General features: G+C 38.8%; 1 protein-coding gene across 1 annotated transcript in view; it reads right to left on the bottom strand.

Annotated features, from left to right (window-relative positions):
- PCNX4 (pecanex 4) overlaps positions 1–7,504 on the bottom strand; it is a 39,364-nt gene extending 31,860 nt beyond the window's left edge. The window contains exon 1 of the mRNA XM_052647096.1: positions 7,324–7,504. The gene's annotated coding sequence lies outside the window, so the exon portion shown is untranslated. The remainder of the gene's footprint in view (positions 1–7,323) is intronic.
- Positions 7,505–24,544: the final 17,040 nt, after the last annotated feature.

The following is a 24,544-nucleotide window of genomic DNA, read 5'->3' as shown; positions in this document are numbered from 1 at the left end:
AGATTTAGCAATTGCCTGATTTTGGTTAGCAAAGATTACTTAAAAAAAAAAAATCTAGCATACTGTTTTTATTGTTGGTTTCATTCACTGAATCCACACATTTATTTTCTATTAGATTAGAATTTTTTTTTTAATGAAAAAGATACTAACGTAAGATCTACCCTCTTAGATTTTTAAGTGTACAATGCAGCATTGTTAACTGGCAAGGTAATGTTGTACAGTAAGTCTCTAGAATTTATTCAGCTTGGGTAACTAAAACTTGCTAAATAGTAACTTTCCATTTATTCTTCCCCCAAGTGCCTGGCACATCATTCTACTCCCTGTTTCTAGGACTTTGATGATTTTAGATACCTATGTAAGTGGAATCATGTAGTATTTGCCTTTCTGTGACTTGCTTATTTAATTTATCATGTCTTCCAAGCTCATCCATGTTGTCACATCTGGCAGGGTTTCTTTTTTAGGCCTTATTAATATTCCACTTTATGTACATACCACATGCTCTCTATCCATTCATCAGATGATGTACACTTGGTTTGCCTCCACTTTTTGGCTATTATGAATAATGCTTCTGCTTATTTTACTTCTATGCAGAGTACATCATGAGAAACGCTGGACTGGAAGAAACACAAGCTGGAATCAAGATTGCCGGGAGAAATATCAATCACCTCAGATATGCAGATGACACTACCCTTATGGCAGAAAGTGAAGAGGAACTAAAAAGCCTCTTGATGAAAGTGAAACAGGAAGGTAAAAAAGTTGGCTTAAAGCTTAACATTCAGAAAACGAAGATCATGGCATCTGGTCCCATCACTTCATGGGAAATAGATGGGGAAGCAGTGGAAACAGTGTCAGACTTTATTTTTTGGGCTCCAAAATCACTGCAGATGGTGACTGCAGCCATGAAATTAAAAGACACTTACTCCTTGGAAGAAAAGTTATGACCAACCTAGATAGCATATTCAAAAACAGAGACATTACTTTGCCGACTAAGGTCCGTCTAGTCAAGGCTATGGTTTTTCCTGTGGTCATGTATGGATGTGAGACTTGGACTGTGAAGAAGGCTGAGTGCCGAAGAATTGATGTGTTTGAACTGTGGTGTTGGAGAAGACTCTTGAGAGTCCCTTGGACTGCAAGGAGATCCAACCAGTCCATTCTGAAGGAGATCAACCCTGGGATTTCTTTGGAAGGAATGAAGCTAAAGCTGAAGCTCCAGTACTTTGGACACCTCATGCGAAGAGTTGACTCATTGGAAAAGACTCTGATGCTGGGAGGGATTGGGGGCAGGAGGAGAAGGGGATGACCCAGGATGAGATGGCTGGATGGCATCACGGGCTCGATGGACGTTGAGTCTGAGTGAACTCCGGGAGATGGTGATGGACAGGGAGGCCTGGCGTGCTGCGATTCATGGGGTCGCAAAGAGTCGGACACAACTGAGCGACTGAATTGAACTGAACTGAACTGAAATATGAAAGTGCAAATATATTGAAAGACTCTCCTTTCAATTAATTCGGATAAATACCCAGAAATGGAATTACTGGATCACATGGCAGTTCCATTTTTAATTTTGTGAGGACTCTTCATAATGTTTCCAGTAGCACTGTACTACTTTTGTGCAATGTGCCATTTTGTATTCCCACTAACAGTGGGAAGGTTCTAATTTCTCCACATCCTCCCCAACACTTGCAATCTTTTTTTTTTTAACAGCTATCCTAACAGGTATGAGGTGATATCCAAGGAGCACTTGTGCACTGTACCTCTACTGAAGTTTTGTTGTACTTTGAGGAACATCAAGTTTCAGTAAATCTTTGCTCTCCCTATTTTTAACTTCTAAAAGCACTTTTTCATCCCTAAATATTGCTTTTTATAGAATACTATTATTATTTTATGACTATGCTCCATCTGAGAATATTCATTACATATATGTATATGTGTTGTGTGTGTAGATAAATGTCACATATTTTTTGTAATTGCCTCATGTCCTTGGCCTCTTTTCTACTGAAGTATTCACTTTTCTTATTTTAAAAAACTTTTTATATATGAAGGATATCAATTGTGACTTATGTTACAACCCTTTCCCCCCACTATGTTAACTTGCTCTTGAAGCACTGTTAGAAGATGCTGGCAAGGATTAACCATTACATTTTAATAGTTGTTAAAACAGACTAAATTCTTCCTTTCACAGAGAAACAGCTAATGATAAATTAGTACTTTCCACAAATGTAAACATTGGAATAACTTTTGATGATCTACAATGTGTTAGGTGATAGTACAAAGACTGCTGTCTGACTCAAAGGAGTTTATAACCAAGTAGAAGAGAGATAATTTTCCTCCCAAATAATTGTTACTGTTAAAAGCAACTCTGGAATTATTTTAATTTTCATTATCAAGAACACAGAGTAAGCAAGGAACAGAAAGTTAGTTTACAAGTTAAAAATATTTAAAAAAATTAAATTTGACAAGAAGAAGAAATTCTTGCTCTATTTAAAAATGCCAACACAAACTTTGTCAATAATGAATAGAATGTGCTCATCCATGTTCCAAAAAAGTATTTTTTTTGAAATTTGAAAGGAGGGGCTTCCCTGGTACCTCAGTGGTGAAGAATCCACCTGCCAGTGAAGGAGACACAGGTTTAATCCCTGGTCTGGAAAGATCCCATATGCTGCGAAGCAACTAAACCTGTATGCCTCAACCATTCAGTCTGTGCTCCAGAGTCCAGAAGCCACAACTACTAAGCCCATATGTGGCAACTACTAAAACTTGGGCACCCTAGAGCTTGCGCTCCACAACAAGAGAAGTCACTGCATGAGAAGCCTGTGCACCACAACTTGAGAGTTGCCCCAGCTCTCTGCAACTAGAGAAAAGCCTGCGCAGCAAGAAAGACCCAGCACAGCCAAAATAAATAAATTATTTTTAAAATATGAAAGGAAATATACAAAAGTTCTACTTTGCTAAGCATAATCACCTTTACTAATTTGGAAAACCAAAAACTTCATGTTAGGAAAAAGAACTGTACACAGAAAATTATAAGACACTAATGAAAAAAATCAAAGAAAACATAAACAGATGGAGAGGTATTTCACGTTCCTAGGTACGAAGAATCAATTTTGTGGAAACGACTATACTACCAAACACAATCTACTGATTCAATGTGATCTCTACCAAATTACCAATGGCATTTTTCACAGAACTAGAACAAAAAATTTCACAATTCACATGGAAACACAAAAGACTCTGGATAGCCAAAGTCTTGAGAAAGAAAAATGCAGCTGGAGGAATCCACCTTCCTGACTTCAGATTATACTACAAAGCTACAGTCATCAAGACAGTATGGTACTGGCACAAAAACAGAAATATAGACCAATGGAACAAGATAGAAAGCCCAGAAATAAACCCATGCACCTATGCGTACCTTATTTTTGACAAAGGAGGCAAGAAGATACAACGGGGCAAAGACAGCCTCTTAAATAAATGGTGCTGGGAAAACTGGACAGCTACATGTAAAAGAATGAAATTAGAACACTTCCTAACACCATACACAAAGATAACTCGAAATGGATTAATGACCTAAAGGTAAGGGCAGAAACTATAAAATTCCTAGACGAAAACATAGGCAGAACACTTGATGACATAAATCAAAGCAAGATCCTCTATAACCCACCTCCTAGAGTAATGGAAATAAAAACAAAAGTAAACAAGTGGGACCTGATTAAACATAAAAAGCTTTTGTACAGTAAAGGAAACTATAAGCAAGGTGAAAAGACAGCCCTTGGAATGGGAGACAATAACAGCAAATGAAACAACTGACAAAGGATTAATTTCCAAAATATACAAGCAGCTCATACAACCCAATACCAGAAAAACAAACAACCCAATCAAAAAGTGAGAAAAAGACCTAAACAGACATTTCTCCAAAGGAGACATACAGACGGCTAACAAACACAGGAAAAGATGCTCAGCACTGCTCATTATTAGAGAAATGCAAATCAAAACCACAATGAGATATCACCTCAAACTGGTCAGAATGGCCATCACCAAAAAGTCTACAAACAATAAATGCTGGAGAGGGTGTGGAGAAAAGGGAATACTCTTGCACTGTTGGTTGAAATGTAAACTGATACAGCCACTATGGAAGACAGTATGGAGATTCCTTAAAAACTAGGAATAAAATCACCATATGACCCAGCAATCCCACTCCTAGGCATATACCCTGAGGAAACCAGGATTAAAAAAGACACATGTATCCCACTGTTCACTACAGCACTATTTACAATAGCTAGAACATGGAAGCAACCTAGATGCCCACTGACAGATGAATGAAGAAGTTGTGGTACATATACACAATGGAATATTACTCAGCCATAAAAAGGAATGCATTTGAGTCAGTTCTAATGAGGTGGATGAACCTAGAACCTATTATACAGAGTGAAGTGAGTCAGAAAGAGAAAGATAAATATTGTATTCTAACGCACATATACAGAATCTAGAAAAATGGTTCTGAAGAATTTATTTTCAGGACAGCAATGGAGAAACAGAGAATAGGCTTATGGACATGAGAGAGGAGAGGGTGAGATGTATGGAAAGAGTAAGATGGAAACTTACATTACCATATGTAAAACAGACAGCCAACGGGAATTTGCTATATGGCTCAGGAAACTCAAACAGAGGCTCAGGGGCTCTCTATCAACCTAGAGGGGTGGGATGGGGAGGGAGATAGGAGGGAGGTTGAAAAGGGAGGGGATATATGTATACCTATGGCTGATTCATGTTGAGATTTGAATTCTGTAAAGCAATTATCCTTCAATTAAAAAAACAAACAAACTTCATGTTAGCAAAAGAAACAAAATGGCCTACATTGAAGAGTTTTTCAATCACACCAAGCTACTGACATATGAAATGGAAGTTCTGGGGTTTTTTTGTGTGTGAATTGAGAAACAGAAGGATAAATTTGGAAGAGGGGTTTTCAGAGAAGGGTGGGCCTGAGAGAAATCTACAAATGTCAATATAGGAAGCTTTTGTTACCTAAGCCAGCATGGCAATGGCAGGTAGGACTACTTGATAAGACAAACACACATAAGAGGGGAAAGTGCGTAAAAGAAAACGTTCTCTCCATCAAGAAAGTGAAAACAAGGCAGGGGTGGGGGCAGGATGAATTGGGAGACTGGGATTCATCTATATACACTACTATATATAAAATAGATAACAAATGAGAACCTACTGTATGGCCCAGGGAACCCTGCTCTGTGCTCTGTGGTGACCTAAATAGGAAGGAAATCCGAAAAAGAGGAGACATATGTATATGTATGGATGATGCACTATGCTATACAGCAGAAACTGACACAGCAGTATAAACCAACTATAACCCAATTTAAAAAAAGTAAAATAAAAAGTAAAAGGTAATGGAAAAAATGCAAAAATCATTCACAGAATGGGAGAAAATTTCTGCAAATTATATATTCGTTATGGGACTTGTAATGACAATCTAGAAAAATGTCTTACAACTTAATGAAAATACAAATAATTTAAAACTGGCCAAAAGATCGGAATAGACATTTCTCCATAGATAATACACAAATGGCCAACATAAGCATACGAAATGATGTTCAACAACACTACTCATTGGAGAAGTGCAAACCAAAACCACAATATCTTCAAATCCACTTGACTGACTATATAAAAGACAAACAATAACAAGTACTGCCCAAGTTATAGAGAAATCAGAACACTCAAATGATAATGTAAAATGGTCCAGCTGCTTTGGAAACAGTCTGGCAGTTCCTTAAAAGGCTAAACATAGAGTTATCATATTCCACTCCAGTATTCTTGCCGGGAGAATTCCATGGACAGAGAAGCCTGGCAGGCCACAGTCCATGGGGTCTCACGGAGTTGGACACAACTGCGTGACTAACACACACACACACACACACCATATAACCTAGCAGTTTCATTCCTAGGTACTTACCCATGAGAAAAGAAAACATAAGCCTACACAAGTATTTGTACATGAACATTCATAGAAGAAATATTATTAATAGCCTCAAATGGAAACAACATAAATGGCCATCAACAGATGAAATAAAACGTGATATATCCATAGGTGCATGCCCAGTTGCTTCAGTTGTATCCGACTCCTTGCGACCCCATGGACTGCAGCCTGCCAAGCTCCTCTGTCCATGGGATTCTCCAGGCAAGAACGTTGGAGTGGGTTGCCATTTCCTTCTCCAGATATAGCCATACATTGGAATATTAACAAGACTACAAACAGCAGTGAAATACTGATGCACGCTATTAATACAACATGAATGAACCCTGAAAACAGAATGCTTAGTGGAAGAAGCCAATCACAAAAGGCCACATACTGTACAATTCCATTTATCTGAAACGTCCAGAGCAAATCTATAAGGACAGAAAACAGATTAGGGTTTGCTTAGGGCTGGTGGGGACAGTGAAGACTGGAGGGCAGGGAGAATGGCTGCTAAAGGGTACAGAGCTTTTTGGGGGCGTGATGAAAATGTTTTAAATTTGAATTGTATGGAATGTGAATTTTAATCTCAATAAAGTTCTTAGAAAAAGAAACAGAAAAGGTTACTCCCCCCCCCCCCCCCACTTTCTGTGGCAGCTAATAACTAGTAGGCAGTTCTTTAAGTCGGAAATTAAATAAAGTGATGGTCAGGTGTCCAAACAATTAAACGACTAAAATGGCAACATCTTAACTGGCTTTGGATGCTATGATAAAGATGTGGAGATTTGGCATGGGTGATGATAGACATCCAATAATATAAAGGATGGGCTCTGCCCTAATTGTGGGAATGAGAAAAAAATCCACCTAAGATTATACAGCTGAATAAGAGAAAAAAATAATTCAGAGGCCTGATAAGTAACTTCTGGTGGAGTAGACTTCACAGAAGTCAATGTTGGTCCTTGATAAACACAGGATTGTGGAAAGACACTGCAGATCGGTGGGGAAAGAGTTGTTCCTGTTCAGGAGTCCGTGATTTGACTGATTTAGGGCAAAAGTGGAGAAAAGGAGAAAATTAATACAGTAGCAAGGGCCATAGTTCGTAATCTTTATTTGGATAACAAGCCCATTCCTAAACCAAGACTGAAAGGGCCATTTTCCATTTCACAAGTGTCTCTCAGAAATAAAATACTAAAATTCAACAGTCTAAAGAAGCCTTACGAAAGAAAGTTAAAAGCACACCAGATTGATGAACTCTAGAGACAGAGCTCATCTCATGTCTTAAAAAATGCAATCATCACTCTGCACAGGCTTGGAAATTAAGGCGGCCAAGAACTGCCCAGGTGGGTATCAGGGATCTAACGTACCTGGAATCACCTGAGGGAAGAGGCGAAGCGAAGGCATTCCGGTGACGGCACTTTTGCAGGTATACCCGGGCTGCGCGCTCCCGCCGGAAGGCTGCCTGCGGTCCGAACGCCGAGGCAGAGGAACTGTGGCGGCCACGGCAACCAGCTCACCGCGGTGGCGTCGAGACCGGCACCTCGTTTCCATGGCTAACGTCAACTCCAGCAGGCACCCCCGGGCGCGGAACGGACCTCGGGGGCGGGCCGCGCGCTCGGCCCGTCCCGCCCCTCGGCCTGAGGTTACATCTGGGCCTCAGCCTGACCAGGCAAGGCCGAGTGCGGGGAGAGGCGCGCTCGGATCGTTCCAGCTCTGAGCCAACGCTCGCCTGACCCGGGACTGTGGGACTTGCGTGGGCTCGGGCGTCGCCTAGGGCCCAGAAGCGGCGGTGGGGGATCGTCACTCTAGCTCTGAACTTTCACCCGCGTCGCGCTTCCACGCAAGAGCGTCGTTGCCCTGGTGACGCGACGTTCCTCCGGAAAGTAGAGCGCTGGGGCTGATAGAGAGATTTTAAGAGCCGGCGCCATTTTGAGAGCGTGTAGCACTCAGTGGTCTGACTGACGAGTCTGGGTGTAGTGAGACTCCAACCGCTCAGGGTCCCGCGACCTACGTTAACCACAGCCGCACTTTGGCCGTCGCCACCCAATACATTGACGGTAATAAATGCGTTTAAGTGATACTTCATACATATACGTGTTCGCTGTCGCCCCTTTATTGCATTTTTCGCCCAGGAGTGGATTTGTGACTGCATTTTAAATACTATGAACCAAAATACCCATAAGTGAAACATGCCAGCAAGGTGTTTATTAATAAAGTCAGCCAGAGTTACCGTCTTCCATCTTTTTAAAAAAGCTATTTTTTAAATAATGGCGGACTATTATTAGTGGTAGTAATTTTTGGTCTGGGAGTCTTTACAGGGTGGCCTTGAAGTCCCCAGTTTTGGTAGTTTGAAAGTTAAAACATGCCCATCACGACTGCCTACATATTCCACCAAGTTTCATTGCTTCCCTAAGTTTTGGACACCTTCCAAGATGCAAGTCAAGAGCTCTTTAAATTGGTCTCTTAAGGATTTAGAGGTGAACTTAAAGCCAATTTGTAGGTATCTAGGTAGCCTTGTCTCCTTCCTCCCCCGCCTGCATTGATCATCAGTTTTGCATACACAGAGACTCTTGATTGGCTTAAGGACTGTCTGGATCTCCTTACCTCAGAACTATGAATGCATCCTTTTTAGTTTCTTTCTTGGTTTTACTGAAAGTAATGGCTTAGTTCTTAAGTACTTAGGATTTCGGACCATAATGGGGGAAACCTTTTGGTGTTAATTTAAAGAAAGCAACCTGACTCATTGGAAAACACCCTGATGCTGGGAAAGATTGATTGAAGGCAAGAGGAGGAGAGGACAGAAGACGAGATGTTTGGATGGCATCACCAACTCCATGGACATGAGTTTGAACAAGCTCGGGAGTTGGTGATGGATGGGAAAGCCTGGTGTGCCTGCAGTCCATGGAGTGGCAAAGTCGGACAGACTGAGCGACTGAACTGAAAAGAAAGCCAAGGCTAATAAAAAAGAAGATACAAATCTATCCAGAGGAATAGTGTAGTTTATTGAAACCATGTGGAAGAAAACCCTTTGCACCATCCATGGTGATAATGAGGTAGAAATTACTAGGCAGTCAGTGTAGAACTCTGAGACCTCTGGACTTTTTTTCAGTAAACGTCTTGCTCCATTGTCCTGAATTTCTGGAATGTGTCTTTGGTCTGATCAATTATCAGCACCCAGATCCAGGGAAAGTGAAAGTAAAAGTCACTCAGTTGTGTTGGACTCTGCAACCCCATGGACTGTACCATCCATGGAATTCTCCAGGCCAGAATACTGGAGTGGGTAGCCAGTTTCTTTCTCCAGGGAACCTTCCCAACCCAGGGATCGGAACCCAGGTCTCCACATTGCAGGCAGATTCTTTAGTAGCTGAGTCACAAGGGAGCGCAGTAATTAGCTTCTGTTCCATATGTCTGAGGGAAAAACAACTGGTGATCCTTAATCTTAAACCCATACATCTGGCCCATTGTAAACTGGCCAGGGGGCGTGAAAAAGAGAGGTGACTTAATCCAAGATCAGTTAAGTTGCTCAGTCCTGTATGACTCTTTGCCACTCCATGGATTGCAGCACAACAGGCTTCCTGGTCTCTCACCAACTTCCAGAGCATGCCCAAACTCATGTCTGTTGACTCGGTGATGTCGTCCAACCATCTCATCCTCTGTTTTATCTTTCTCATCCTGCCTTAAATCTTTCCCAGCATTAGGGTCTTTTCCAGTGAGTCAGTTCTTCTCATCAGGTAGCCAAAGTATTGGAGTTTCAGCTTCAGCATCAGTGCTTCCAATGATTATTCAGGACTGATTTCCATTAGGACTACCTGGTTGGATCTCCTTGCAGTCCAAGCAACTCTCAGGAGTCTTCTCCAGCACCACAGCTCAAAAACATCAATTCTTTGGTGCTTAGCTTTCTTTATGGTACAACTCTTACATCCATACATGACTACTGGAAAAACCATAGCTTTGACTATAGGACCTTTGTAAATAAAGTACTGTCTCTGCTTTTTAATATGCTGCCTAGGTTGGTCACAGCTTTTCTTCCAAGGAGTAAGCGTCTTTTAATTTCATGGCTGCGGTCATCATCTGCAGTGATTTTGGAGCCCCCACCCCCACCCCCCCAAAAAAATCTGTCACTGTTTCCATTGTTTCCCCATTGGAGGATAAAGAGAAGTCACAAACTTGTTAAGTATCTTGACTTTTAACTTGATTGGTTAGAAATAACATGATTTAAGGAAGGATATAAAAACTACTGTAAGTCTGGCCTTGTGGGGAACTCTTTACCCCCTCTCAATGTCTATGCTGAGAGCTTTGTACTTTCTTTCTCTTTAAAAAATCCTATTCACTTGCTACTGTGAGTGTTTGTGGATTTCCTTCGGATCTGAGGGCAAGAACTCGGTTCCCATTTGAATAACATACATACATACTTGCTTTCAAGGATATAATTTGAAAATAGAACTTTTCCTAGTTTGTTGTGAAGAGGAAGCGTGTATTTGTTTCATCCCTAATCTTTTCCAGTCTTTTGGGGAAGATATAACTTCAGTCATCATGGGTCATGGTACCACATTAAGCATTTTTGAAGCATATCAGCTACTCCTAAGAAGTCAGTATAGAGTGGCAAAGAGTAGATGCTCTGTGATCCAGAAACCTGAGTTAAAACTACTTGGACCTTGGGCAAGCCACCTCAAAATATGCCTCAATAATAATATTGATTATTTTGAATTAAAGTTACTAAAGGAATGGTGGGTGCCAGAGGGACCTTTGAACCTCCTCTCAGTGTCCCTGAAACCAGGAACTAAAGGTCCCATGTGAAAGGTACCCTACCTGTACTAGAAAGTAGAAAGACATCCTTATCACTACAGACAGGCAGAGAAATCTATATAAACAAAACTTGTTATTTAACTTACTACCTACCTTGAACTCAGAGCTGACTGTGGCTAAGATCATGAACTCCTTATGCCAAATTCAGACTTAAATTGAAGAAAGTAGGGAAAACCACTAGACCATTCAGGTATGACCTAAATCAAATCCCTTATGATTATACAGTGGAAGTGACAAATAGATTCAAGGGATTAGATCTGATAGAGTGCCTGAAGAACTATGGATACAATTCGTGACATTGTACAGAAGGCAGTGATTGAGACCATCCCCCAAGAAAAAGAAATGCAAAAACAGAAAATGGTTGTCTGAGGAGCCACACAAATAGCTGAGAAAAGAAGAGAAGGAAAAGGCAAAGGAGAAAGGGAAAGATACACTTCATGCAAAGATGGGCTTGATAAAACACAGAAATGGTATGGACCTAACAGAAGCAGAAGTTATTAAGAAGAGGGGCAAGAATACATGGAAGAACTGTACAAAAAAGATCTTCACAACCAAGATAATCACGATGGTATAATCACTCACTGAGAGCCAGACATCCTGGAATGTGAAGTCAAGTGGGCCTTAGAAAGCATCACTACGAACAAAGCTAGTGGAGGTGATGGAATTCCAGTTGAGCTGTTTCAAATCCTGAAAGATGATGCTGTGAAAGTGCTGCACTCAATATGCCAGCAAATCTGGAAAACTCAGCAGTGGCCACAGGACTGGAAAAGGTCAGTTTTCATTCCAGTCCCAAAGAAAGGCAATGCCAAAGAATGCTCAAACTGCCACACAATTGCACTCATCTCACATGCTAGTAAAGTAATGCTCAAAATTCTCCAAGCCAGGCTTTGCAATACGTGAACCATGAACTCCCTGATGTTCAAGCTGGTTTTAGAAAAGGCAGAGGAACCAGAGATCAAATTGCCAACATCTGCTGGATCATGGAAAAAGCAAGAGAGTTCCAGAAAAACATCTGTTTGTGCTTTATTGAGTATGCCAAAGCCTTTGTGTGGATCACAATAAAATGTGGAAAATTCTTCAAGAGATGGGAATACCAGACCACCTGGCCTGCCTCTTGAGAAATCTGTATGGAGGTCAGGAGGCAACAGTTAGAACTGGACATGGCACAACAGACTGGTTCCAAATAGGAGAAGGAGTACATCAAGGCTGTATATTGTCACCCTGCTTATTTAACTTCTATGCAGAGTACATCATGAGAAATGCTGGACTGGAAGAAACACAAGCTGGAATCAAGATTGCCAGGAGAAATATCAATAACCTCAGATATGCAGATGACACCACCCTTATGGCAGAAAGTGAAGAGGAACTAAAAAGCCTCTTGATGAAAGTGAAAGAGGAGACTGAAAAAGTTGGCTTAAAACTCAACATTCAGAAAATTAAGATCATGGCATCCGGTCCTATCACTTCACGGCAAATAGATGGTAAGAGACTTTATTTTGGGGGGCTCCACAATTACTGCAGATGGTAACTGGAGCCATGAAATTAAAAGACACTTGCTCCCTGGAAGAAAAGCTATGACCACCCTAGACAGCATCTTGAAAAGCAGAGACATTACTTTGCCGACTAAGGTCCATCTAGTCAAGGCTATGGATTTTCCTGTGGTCATGTATGGATGTGAGAGTTGGACTGTGAAGAAGGCTGAGCGCCAAAGAATTGATGCTTTTGAACTGTGGAGTTGGAGAAGATTCTTGAGAGTCCCTTGGACTGTAAGGAGATCCAATCAGTCCATTCTAAAGGAGATCAACCCTGGGTGTTCTTTGGAAGGAATGATGCTGAAGCTCCAGTACTTTGGACACCTCATGCGAAGAGTTGACTCATTGGAAAAGACTCTGATGCTGGGAAGGATTGGGGGCAGGAGGAGAAGGGGATGACCCAGGATGAGATGGCTGGATGGCATCACGGACTCGATGGACGTGAGTCTGAGTGAACTCCTGGAGATGGAGATGGACAGGGAGGCCTGGCGTGCTGCGATTCATGGGGTCGCAAAGAGTCGGACACGACTGAGTGACTGAACTGAACTGAACTGACTGAAACTTACTTTGTTATAGAAAAAAGTCTCAGACCACATAAGTATTTATAAGTAGAATCATCAAGTAGTATGTAATCATAGCTTTGCCATTAATTGGTTTTATGCTTTGTTATAAAAGACAATGCATTTTAAATTATAGTTCTGAAAATCTTACAGTAATTCCTGTGAGAAATGTAGAGTGGGTAGTTTCTCAGGTTTTGATTTTGATGAAGAATTTTGAATTTTATTATGCAGTTTTTAAATTTAATTATTTCAATCAGTAACTTCAGCTTAGATTTTTAAAATTTTAGAACTTTTCAATTAATATTATTTTTAAAAGTTATCACCACTGGAACTTACTTTCAGTTCAGTTCTGTCGCTCAGTTGTGTCCAACTCTCTGCAACCCCATGAACCGCAGCATGCCAGGCCTCCCTGTCCATCACCAACTCCCGGAGTTCACTCAGACTCACGTCCATTGAGTCCGTGATGCCATCCAGCCATCTCATCCTCTAATGTCCCCTTCTCCTCCTGCCCCCAATCCCTCCCAGCATCAAAGTCTTTTCCAATGAGTCAACTCTTCCCATGAGGTGGCCAAAGTACTAGAGTTTCAGCTTTAACATCATTCCTTCCAAAGAAATCCCAGGGCTGATCTCCTTCAGAATGGACTATTTGGATCTCCTTGCAGTCCAAGGGACTCTCAGGAGTCTTCTCCAACACCGCAGTTCAAAAGCATCAATTCTTCAGTGCTCAGCTTTTTTCACAGTCCATTTCTCACATCCATACATGACCACAGGAAAAACCATGTTGGCAAAGTAGTGTCTCTGCTTTTCAACATGCTATCTAGGTTGGTCGTAACTTTTCTTCCAAGGAGTAAGCGTCTTTTAATTTCATGGCTGCAGTCACCATCTGCAGTGACTTTGGAGCCCCAAAAATAAAGTCTGACACTGTTTCCACTGTTTCCCCATCTATTTCCCCTGTTTCCCCATCTATTTCCCACGAAGTGATGGGACCAGATGCCATGATCTTCATTTTCTCAATGTTGAGCTTTAAGCCAACTTTTTCACTCTCCATTTTCGCTTTCATCAAGAGGCTTTTTAGTTCCTCTTCACCATCTGCCATAAGGGTGGTGTCATCTGCATATCTGAGGTTATTGATATTTCTCCCAGCAATCTTGATGCCAGCTTGTGCTTCTTCCTGCCCAGCGTTTCTCATGATGTACTCTGCATATAAGTTAAATAAGCAGGATGACAATATACAGCCTTGATGTACTCCTTTTCCTATTTGGAACCAGTCTGTTGTTCCGTGTCCAGTTCTAACTGTTGCTTCCTGACCTGCACACAGATTTCTCAAGAGGCAGATCAGGTGTTCTGGTATTCCCATCTCTTTCAGAATTTTCTGCACTTTATTGTGATCCACACAGTCAAAGGCTTTGGCATAGTCCATATAGCAGAAATAGATGTTTTTTCTGGAACTCTCTTGCTTTTTCCATGATCCAGCGGATGTTGGCAATTTGATCTCTGGTTCCTCTGCCTTTTCTAAAACCAGCTTGAACATCAGGAAGTTCACGATTCACGTATTGCTGAAGCCTTGTTTGGAGAATTTTGAGCATTACTTTACTAGCGTGTGAGATGAGTACAATTGTGCAGTAGTTTGAGCATTCTTTGGCATTGCCTTTCTTTGAGAATGGAATGAGAACTGACCTTTTCCAGTCCTGTGGCCACTGCTGAGTTTTCCAAATTTGCTGGCATATTGAGGGCAGCACTTTCACAGCATCATCTTTCAGAATTTGAAATAGCTCAACTGGTACCTTAGAGTCATTTAAAAAGAGAACAATTTTTGGTAGCCTGAAAAGTCACTAAATTGAAGTATATATAAGTGTTTTCAAGTTGTTAGTTTTTGTAAAAGTTTGTGAATATAACTTCACTGAAAGATCAAATTTTAAGAGTAACCAAACTCTGTTTAAATATTGATGGGCATATTTATGATTTTACTCTTTATGAAAATTAAATTATATGCCACATGAATTAATAATGATTTTCCTTTAGTTTGACATATATAATTAAGAGTTGACTGTGCAGATTTCAAAATCTTCATCCCTGGTCTCCTGTATTAAATTTGGAATGTGAGTTAACCTCTTCTATTGACAGTTTTACCAGCAATTACAGTGTCTTATTAGTAATATTAATATCTAAAGCTAGAACTGAAGTTGGTAGCCTTGAAAAAGTGTCCTTTTCCTGGGATTTGCCTGCTAACTTTTTTGCCTGTAAGTGAACCAATTGTTTAGAATTTTGTGAACATTATTTTCAGTTTCCTAGAATGAATATTGGAGAAGGCAATGGCACCCCACTCCAGTACTCTTGCCTGGAAAATCCCATGGATGGAGGAGCCTGGTGGGCTGCAGTCCATGGGGTCGCTAAGAGTTGGACACGACTGAGCGACTTCACTTTCACTTTTCACTTTTACGCATTGGAGAAGGAAATGGCAACCCACTCGTGTTCTTGCCTGGAGAATCCCAGCGATGGGGGAGCCTGGTGGGCTGCTGTCTATGGGTCGCATAGAGTTGGACATGACTGAAGCAACTTAGCAGCAGCAGCAGCAGCAGAATGAATATAGTATAAGGAAATGCAGTAAATAAATTCTCTGATAAAATTTCCATTTGAAGTTGTAATTAAGTAAGAATGTGACAGTGGGGGAGAGTTGGGTATAATTTGTGTAAAGGTAATATACTCTGTCATAGTGTCTCCAGACTCATGATACTATTGCTGTTGAATGGAAATGTCCACTGGTTAGAATTACTTCCTAGAGCTTGCATTGTGATGACCTCTTCAGGTTTAAAATATGCCCTCTTAATATTTAAAACATGAAAATTGGAGGTTACTCACAGATAAATAATTTAGGGGAAATAACAATATCAGCAATAATCATCTTTGGTGGGATGGCATTTAGAGGTACATATGAGACTTTGCTCTATCAAGCAAAATTTTAAATGCAATTCCCTTTGACAGAAGTTTTATCTATAGAAATACCTTACAGATATCTTCCTTTACAGACATCTCACCTAAGTATGTAATGATATTTGTACAAAGATATCCTTAGAACATTTGCAATAGCAAAATGCAAAACATTCTTAAGTAGGAGATAATTTTAAATAAATTTAAAAGAATGTACATTTTTGGCATGTCCAACTTCTACTAAGTAAAAATTTTTTAAATTATTGTGATCTTATATAAAAACTAAATGTATGCATGAGCATGCTTTGCATATACTTACCTTTAATAGACACATAGGAAACTGATAGAATTGAACCTCTAAAGAGGCTAACTGGTGTTTGATAGGAAAGGGACTTTTACTTTTTACCATTACTCTTGTGCTGGTAATATATTTTTTATCAATATGTGTGGCTTTGATAATCTTAAAATAATAAAATAGCCAGCAAACAAAAATAAATTGACAATCAAAAATACCCACTCTACCCTCCCTCAAACCCATCAACCTGCTATATAACTAGAAAACTGGCACAGTGGATTTTTGTTTTTATAATAACACTTTTATCCAGATAATAATTTAAAAATATAGTTACTAGTTTCTGTGAATAAATTACAACAATGATGCTTTCATAGGGAGAAAAGCTATATTAGTTTTTAGTGTTATATTACAGTTAAAAGTTACAATAAGTCATTTGGTATACTGGTAAATTTTGAGCTCTGATAACCAGAGACAGCCTAGAATATTGACCATTTTGGTGTTATATCAATAGGAATCCTTAAAGTTAGTTCATTTTATGCTAAATGAGAACATTTACTGAATTTAGAATACATGCTTAAGATTATTAGGATTTCTTTCTAATGTTAGATATAAAATCCTAATTTTAGTATATACATGAAATATACACATATTAATTAGTGTATATATACAGATATAGATATAAAATACTTATATATCAAAAGTATATGTTGTATATAACTTATAAAATAAAATACATGGAAATCCTATTTTACTGAACTAGCAATGACTAGGTATTAATGGAAGAAACTTTCATATGGGTTGTCTTTAGCAATATTATTTTAAACATAACAATTTTTAATAAAATTTATGTTAATCATTAATATATTATTCGATCTGCTTTTTAGGTTCTTGGTTTAAATGAAAACCAAGTGTATAGAAATGAATATCAAAACAATTATTAAAAAATTCTGTCTATAATTTTCAAGCCAAATACTAGATTCATGTTTTTACATAGAAATTTTTCTCCTAAAAGAGTTGGTAATTAGTGAGAAATGTCTACATTAGTAAAGAGCAGCATGCAAGAAAGAGATGCATTTACTTGTGGAAATAACCATTTATTAAGGAACAATCATTTTTATTTGTGGTTTTTATATAAAGCTAGATCATGGATTTTTTTCCTTATAAATTTTTCTCCAGGCAACAATAATGAATCAAATTTTAGAGATCAGCTTTCTTTTAAATGCATATATGGGCTTCCCTCGTGGCTCAGAGGTTAAAGCGTCTGCCTCCAATGCGGGAGACCGGGGTTCGATCCCTGGGTCGGGAAGATTCCCTGGAGAAGGAAATGGCAACCCACTCCAGTATTCTTGCCTGGAGAATCCCGTGGACGGAGAAGCCTAGTAGGTTACAGTCCACAGGGTTGCAAAGAGTCGGACACAACTGAGCAACTTCACCTTCACCTTCACCATGCCCTTCCTAACACATGTAGTAAAACCAAGCAAATACTCATACTCTCTATTAAAAAAAATTAAATGAAACTTTTTTTTCCCCTAAATGGCCCAGTTAGTGTAGAGGCATCCACTCTGAATTCCACAATCCAGGATCCCTTGGCCACTTGTTTCTGTATGCCCAAAGTTACATTTACTCTATAAAGACTTCCTTTGTTCATATATGTCTCTTTTCTCCAGTATACATTTTCTTTAAAATTATAGTACATACAAAATACAAACCTGAAGGTAATATGGATTCTTTCAGAAGGAGAATTTATTCCTGTTTCTCCTGATACATGCAGTGAATAGGTTTGCCTTATTAGACTGAACAGTCTTTAAGAACAATGAGGAGGGTCTTGAGCTGGTTTTCTCCTCCTTTCAATTATAGCACCAATATTCCATCCATTACTGCCTGCTACCAGAGTATGACTCCTATTCAGAAATAAAAGCAGTTCTACCTGACAACATTCTGAAATATTTTGCCCTCTTCATAACCTCCATTTACTAAAGCAATATTTTCCTTGCTCCTTACCAAAGCATGAAGTCAATATCTGCTTTCTTCTTCCATCTTGGGTAAATGGATGTGGGAACTGTATTACAGATTAAAATAGTGGAAAATTAAGAAAACAGTGCTCTTAGTGTGAAGGGCAAGGCCAGTGATTTTCATGAACTATAGAAAGCATATTTAATCAGAAATAATGAGATCTGAATTATAATTCACTCTCTGCGAGAAACTCAATAACTTGACATTGAACAAGTCATATAAACTCTCCAGACTTCACTTTCTTCCTTTTAAGAGATTGGGCTGCATCTCTTATATTTCCATTTAATTCTGTATTTCTGCTTTTGTGTTATTTATGTGTTAAAAGTCTCATGGTATGGGTGGAAATAAAGACAGGCGATGATAATTTTGTGCGTGCATTTTGTTTTAAGCTATATGAGTTTTGTAGGTAACAATGCTTTAACAAAAGAGCAAGTTTTATTTATTGTTAAGCAGACCTAAGCAAACATAGTTATTGGAAAACTAAACTAAATTATCATTGGAAAACTTCATTATTGACCACTTTTCCTAAAAGAGAGATTTTTGTCAATGTTAACATCGGGTAACATGTCACCTTTATCAGAGTTCATTAAGTGCCAACAGTTTACTTTCTGAGGAATATCTCTTTAAGGTCAATTAAATAAAAATGTGAAAGCCAGTGTTGTTAGGATTTTTGCCACATAATAGTCCAATTATTTTATGTTTAGCCTCTTTGATTAAAAGCAGTGGTCAAAAGATTTGAAATCCTCAGAGGTGATTTTCAAGAAGGAGAAGTGCTGGAGCTACCCAGGCAGCAATCAGAAACAATTAGGAAAAATTTACCAAATGTTTCATTCTTTCTCTAGGTTGTATTGCAAATTACATTAAATAGTTCAGGCTTATGGCATTTAAAAATAAAGTCTCCAACTAAGCAATTTTCAAGATAGTCAAAAGATATTGCTTAACATTTTCTTATTGCTATAGAAATGAAAGGGTGATTGTCTATGTTGATTAGCTTGAAGATTGCTTTGGGAAGAATTTGACAGTTCTAGTAACATTCCCATTATAATTTACAGTCTATGAAGAAGAATTGAATACTACCTTGAGCGTCAGGAGAGTTTAAAGCTTCCTTTTCATCTGATAATTTTATTCTACTACTTTAACATAAAGAGGGGATCTTTGTCATGTATTTTTTAATGCATATATAATTTATTTTTATCTTGATTCTTTAAAACTATTCTCAATTAGATCAAGTAGAAAATATATAGCATAATAAATATACCAGAATATTTATTGATACTTACTATGTGCAGATCCTTTTTTTGCGCTAGTCAGTTTTGCAAATAGAAAGATAGAAAGAAGCATCATTTAATGTCAAAGGACTCAACCGTTTACTCAATAGAAAATTCACAAGGCAAAAGAACAAACAAAACTTAGAGCCAATTACATTTTGGTCATGATAAGTTGAGTGTGGCTGATACTATTTCATTTTCTTATACATAAATGCTGAAATAGAATCTATTTCTACCTAACACCATAAACAGTGGGAAGTTAGGAAAGTGGTCCCACAATAATATTTTATGTTTAGAAAAGAAAGGTTATAATTGAGTGGAATTATATTACATTTAGAAATGTATAGGAAAATGTTTAAATACCAAGAAGACTTACATATTGGAAATGCATAGAAAAATGTTTAAATGCCAAGAAGGCCTACATATTGTCATTTTTTTATGGACCACCTGACTTGAAGGCCGAATTTTTAATTGTGTTGCTGCTGCTGCTGCTGCTAAGTCGCTTCAGTCGTGTCCGACTCTGTGTGACCCCACAGATGGCAGCCCACCAGGCTCCCCCGTCCCTGGGATTCTCCAGGCAAGAACACTGGAGTGGGTTGCCATTTCCCTCTCCAATGCATGAAAGTGAAAAGTGAAAGTGAAGTCACTGAATCGTGTCCAACTCTCAGCGACCCCATGGACTGCAGCCTACCAGGCTCCTCCGTCCATGGGATTATCCAGGCAAGAGTACTGGAGTGGGGTGCCATTGTTAAAATAGTTTAAACCAGTCCAAAATGTACTAGTGTAAAGTGAAAGTCGCTCAATCGTGTCTAACTCTTTGCGAGCCCATGGACTATATAGTCCATGGAATTCTCCAGGCCAGAATACTGGAATGGGTAGCCTTTCCCTTCTCCAGGGGATCTTCCCAACCGAGGGAGGGAACCCAGGTTTCCCACATTGCAGGCAGATTCTTTACCAGCTGAGCCACAAGGGGTTTCTCTTAAATTACCAAACAAAATAAGATTCAGTGATAGGATTCAATTAAATGGCATTCTCATTTATTTATTCATGAAAGCCATTAGTAAACATGTATTATGTGTTTATAAGGTGATAAATCTTAGAGAATTAGTGATATAAAGAAGGATAACAATACCACCCATCACAGCTCCTTCTGTTGAGAGTGCTGGGGTAATGAAAAAGTATATAATCCCCTTGTAAAAAAAAAAATTAGTGATATTTATCAACACTTCTATAAAAAGTACATAACTTTTAGCTGATAATACCTTCCTATGGAAAATATTCCAGAGAAGGCAATGGCACCCCACTCCAGTACTCCTGCCTGGAAAATCCCATGGACGGGGGAGCCTGGTGGGGTCGCACAGAGTCGGACACAACTGAGCGACTTCACTTTCACTTTTCACCTTCATGTATTGGAGAAGGCAATGGCAACCCACTCCAGTGTTCTTGCCTGGAGAATACCAGGGATGGGGGAGCCTGGTGGTCTGCCGTCTATGGGGTCGCACAGAGTTGGACATGACTGAAGCAACTTAGCAGCAGCAGCAGCAGCAGCAGCATGGAAAATATTCAACAGAAGAAAAAGGATTTATATCTGTATGTGTTTATTGCATATTTCTTGTGATATAAAATTGGAAACAATTTGAATATTCAAAGGTATGATTAAGAAAATATTTCTCTTTAGTTTAATATAATTCAAACATTAAAATGCTAATTGTGCTCTAATATGGAAAATGCTTAGATTTATAATGTGAAAACAAAGATTATGTAAAGTGTATTTCTGTACAAATATACAAGTGAGAAAACACTTGGATTTTTAAAAATGATAGTTATATTAGCATGGTGGTGTTTTAGATGATCATTTCAATGTTTGTTTTGGAAGCACTGTATATTATCTTAAAAATAATTAATATTTTAATGTATAAAAGTATTCCCAAGCTGGAGCCCTTGTGCATTGATGATTGGAATCTAAAACGGTGCAGCTGCTGTGAAAAACAATATGGTGGTTCCTCAGAAAAATTAAATTTGGAATTACCATATGATTCAGAAATTCTGTTTCTGGGTATAGTCCCAAAATAATTGAAGACAGGGACTTGAACAGATACTTTTACAATAGTGTTCATAACAGCATTATTTCACAATAGCCAGAAGGTAGAAACAAACCAAATGTCCATCAATAGATGAATGGATAGGCAAAATATGTTCTATAAGTAAAATGGAATATTATTACAATGGAATATCAGTTTTGCAAGGTGAAAAGAGTTCTAGATAGATGGTTGTGCAACACTGTAAGTGTACTTAATGCCACTGGCACTGTACAATTAAATATGGTTCAGATGGTAAATTTTATGTATTTTTCACCACAATTAAAAAATTAAAATGGTTAAAATGGTAAATTTCATGTTGTGTATTTTACTACAATGAAAACTTTTTAAAAAGTGGTCCCAAGTTATGAATGGATTCCTAGATATGTATCTGAAGTTGAAAAGAGAGTTAGTTTGTAGAGTTAGTAGATTTAAGACTACATGACAATAAAAAAATGAAGTGCATAATGTAGTTGGAAAAATAATTTTTAAAATGAACATCACCAAATTCTACTCAGTATTATTCTCAAATTAATGATTTGAAATCTATCCTGCTTATTTGTCATACTTTCCTAAGCGCATGTATGTTGGTAGTTTACAAAAATGTAATTGTGAGACCAAAATGAGCTTTGAATGCTCAGTCACAATTTTAGAGGTGAAAGAGATGCTTGTGTTAGAGGTGAAAAACCAGGGGTACAGAGAACTTAAGATCCTGTAGATAGATAATGGCTGACATGACTAGAATGGATGCCTTTACTTTTTGTGCTGTGCTAAGTCGCTTCAGTTGTGTCTGATTCTTTACTTTTATGACAGTGTCACTTAACCTTTATACTATGTCAAGCAAGCCAGATTCTAATCTTTTTTTAAAAAGTTAATCTTGTGAAACATTCAGTTATTTATTTTCTACTAGGAAATTCTTATATCAAACATGAATTTCCTATGTGCTGTGTGCTAAGTCGCTCATCATGTTTGACGCTTTGCAACTCTATGGACTGTAGCCCACCAGGCTCCTCTGTTCATGGGATTCTCCAGGCAAGAATACTGGAATGGATTGCCATGCCCTCCTCCAGTGGATCTTCCCAACCCAGGGACTGAACCTGAGTCCCTTTTGTCTCCTGCATTGGCAGGTGGGTTCTTTACCACTAGTGCCACATGGGAGGCCCAGGAAATTCTTATCTCAGACATGAATTTCCTATGGTATAGCTTAAATCTAAGTCTTTACTTCTGCTTTTGACTTATTCAAGCAATTGTTAACTTCACAAGCTTTCGCAAGCCTAGTTCCTTTGATGCTTAGGGAAGATGCATTTCCTTTACTTTTAAAACTAATCTACTTTTTGAACTGTTTTTTAGTGCTTCATATTTTATGAATTGATGCCCAAATATCCTTTCTACTTCCCCGATAGGAAGAGAGGGAGTTACATTTTTCCAAATTACTCTTTCTTTGTAGGACTCAAAATAGAGACAATATTATCTTCTAGATCTTTTGTACTACGCTTGGGACACTTCTGGTTGCAAATGAGAGAAACTGAACCCCTAAAAGGATTTATTGGACTTCCCTGATGGCTTAGAAGGTAAATAATCTGACTTCAATGCAGGAGACCCAGGTTTGATCCCTGGCTTGGGAAGATCCCCTGGAGAAGAGAATGGCTACCCACTCCAGTATTCTTGCCTGGAGAATTCCATGGTGAGAGGAGCCTGGTGGACTGCGGTCTATGGAGTCACAAAGAATCATACATAACTGAGTGACTTTCACTTTCACCTATTCACTTTCAAAAAGATTTATTGGCTTATGTAATTGAGAAGTCCCAGGGTAGATCTTAAGGAAAGACTGCAACCAGAGACTCAAATACTACTGTCAAGACTTTATCCATCTCTTGGTTTGCTTAATTTTATTCTTCAAATAGATTTTCTTCTAGTGGCAAACAAATACCTTCAGAGGCTTCAGACTCACATCCTCATGGTTAAGCAATTGATGTGGAGGAAATAAACAGCTCTCTCTTATTGTCTGTATCTCAATTTCAGGTCCTGTGTACCCACCCCTATGATCAGCATCCCCAGTAGTAACAGATAGAGTCAAGGAGCAGTTCCCAAAGGAATCTGAAGAAAGGGGTGGGGAAAGTAATTACCTGGGTAGACAAAAGGAATAATGCTCATAGTCTACTATACCCACTTTAAAGTGTGTTCGGTTAGTTCAGTTGCTCATTCGTGACCTACTCTTTGCAACCCATGGATTGAAGCATGCCAGGCTTCCCTGTCCATCACCAACTCTCAGAGCTTGCTCAAAATCATGTCTATTCAACCATCTCATCCTCTGTCACTCCCTTCTTCTCCTGCCTTCAATCTTTCACAGCATCAGGGTCTTTTCCAATGAGTAAGTTCTTCACATCAGGTGGCCAAATTATTGGAGCTTCAGCTTCAGCATCAGTCCTTCCAATGAATGTTTAGAACTGATTTCCTTTAAGGTTGACTGGTTTGATCTCCTTGCAGTCCAAGGGACTCTCAAGAGTCTTCTCCAACACCACAGTTCAAAAGCATCAATTCTTCAATTCTTCGGTGCTCAGCTTTCTTTATGGTCCACCTCTCACATCCATACATTTGCTGTGCTTAGTTGCTCCGCCATGTCAGACTCTTTGTAATCCCATGGACTGTAGAGAATTTAAAGTGGTGAATTTAAGTATGGTTCCTTTTTCATCTTAATGTATTTAATATATTGAAATTGTAGAGATTATTCTTCTATGCCCTCTCCTCCGTTATACTGATACTAAGGGACTTTGCAGTGACCTTCTAATATAACTCATTCAAAACCAGTTCCTGTCTTCATTTTTTATCCTCCATTTTATGCTATTCCCTAAGATCTACATTTCTTCTTTGCTTTCTTTCTCAATTATCACTGAGTCATATTTGTCTGCTAAAATTTGAATATAAAAGTCCTTCGCATCTCTTTTCTGGTAAGGTTCCTGAATCAGTTAGTAATAGGTTGAACTTCATATAACAGATAAATCATAGTGACAATTTTTTAATAAGGTATAAATTTATTTCTCTGCCATATAGAATAGATCTGGGTTTAGGTGTTCCAGGATTACTATGGCAGACATTACTTTGCCGACA

The sequence above is a fragment of the Budorcas taxicolor genome, chromosome 10, assembly GCF_023091745.1.
Source record: "Budorcas taxicolor isolate Tak-1 chromosome 10, Takin1.1, whole genome shotgun sequence".
In the NCBI taxonomy this organism is placed as follows: domain Eukaryota; kingdom Metazoa; phylum Chordata; class Mammalia; order Artiodactyla; family Bovidae; genus Budorcas; species Budorcas taxicolor.
This window is presented reverse-complemented; position numbering and strand designations above follow the sequence as displayed.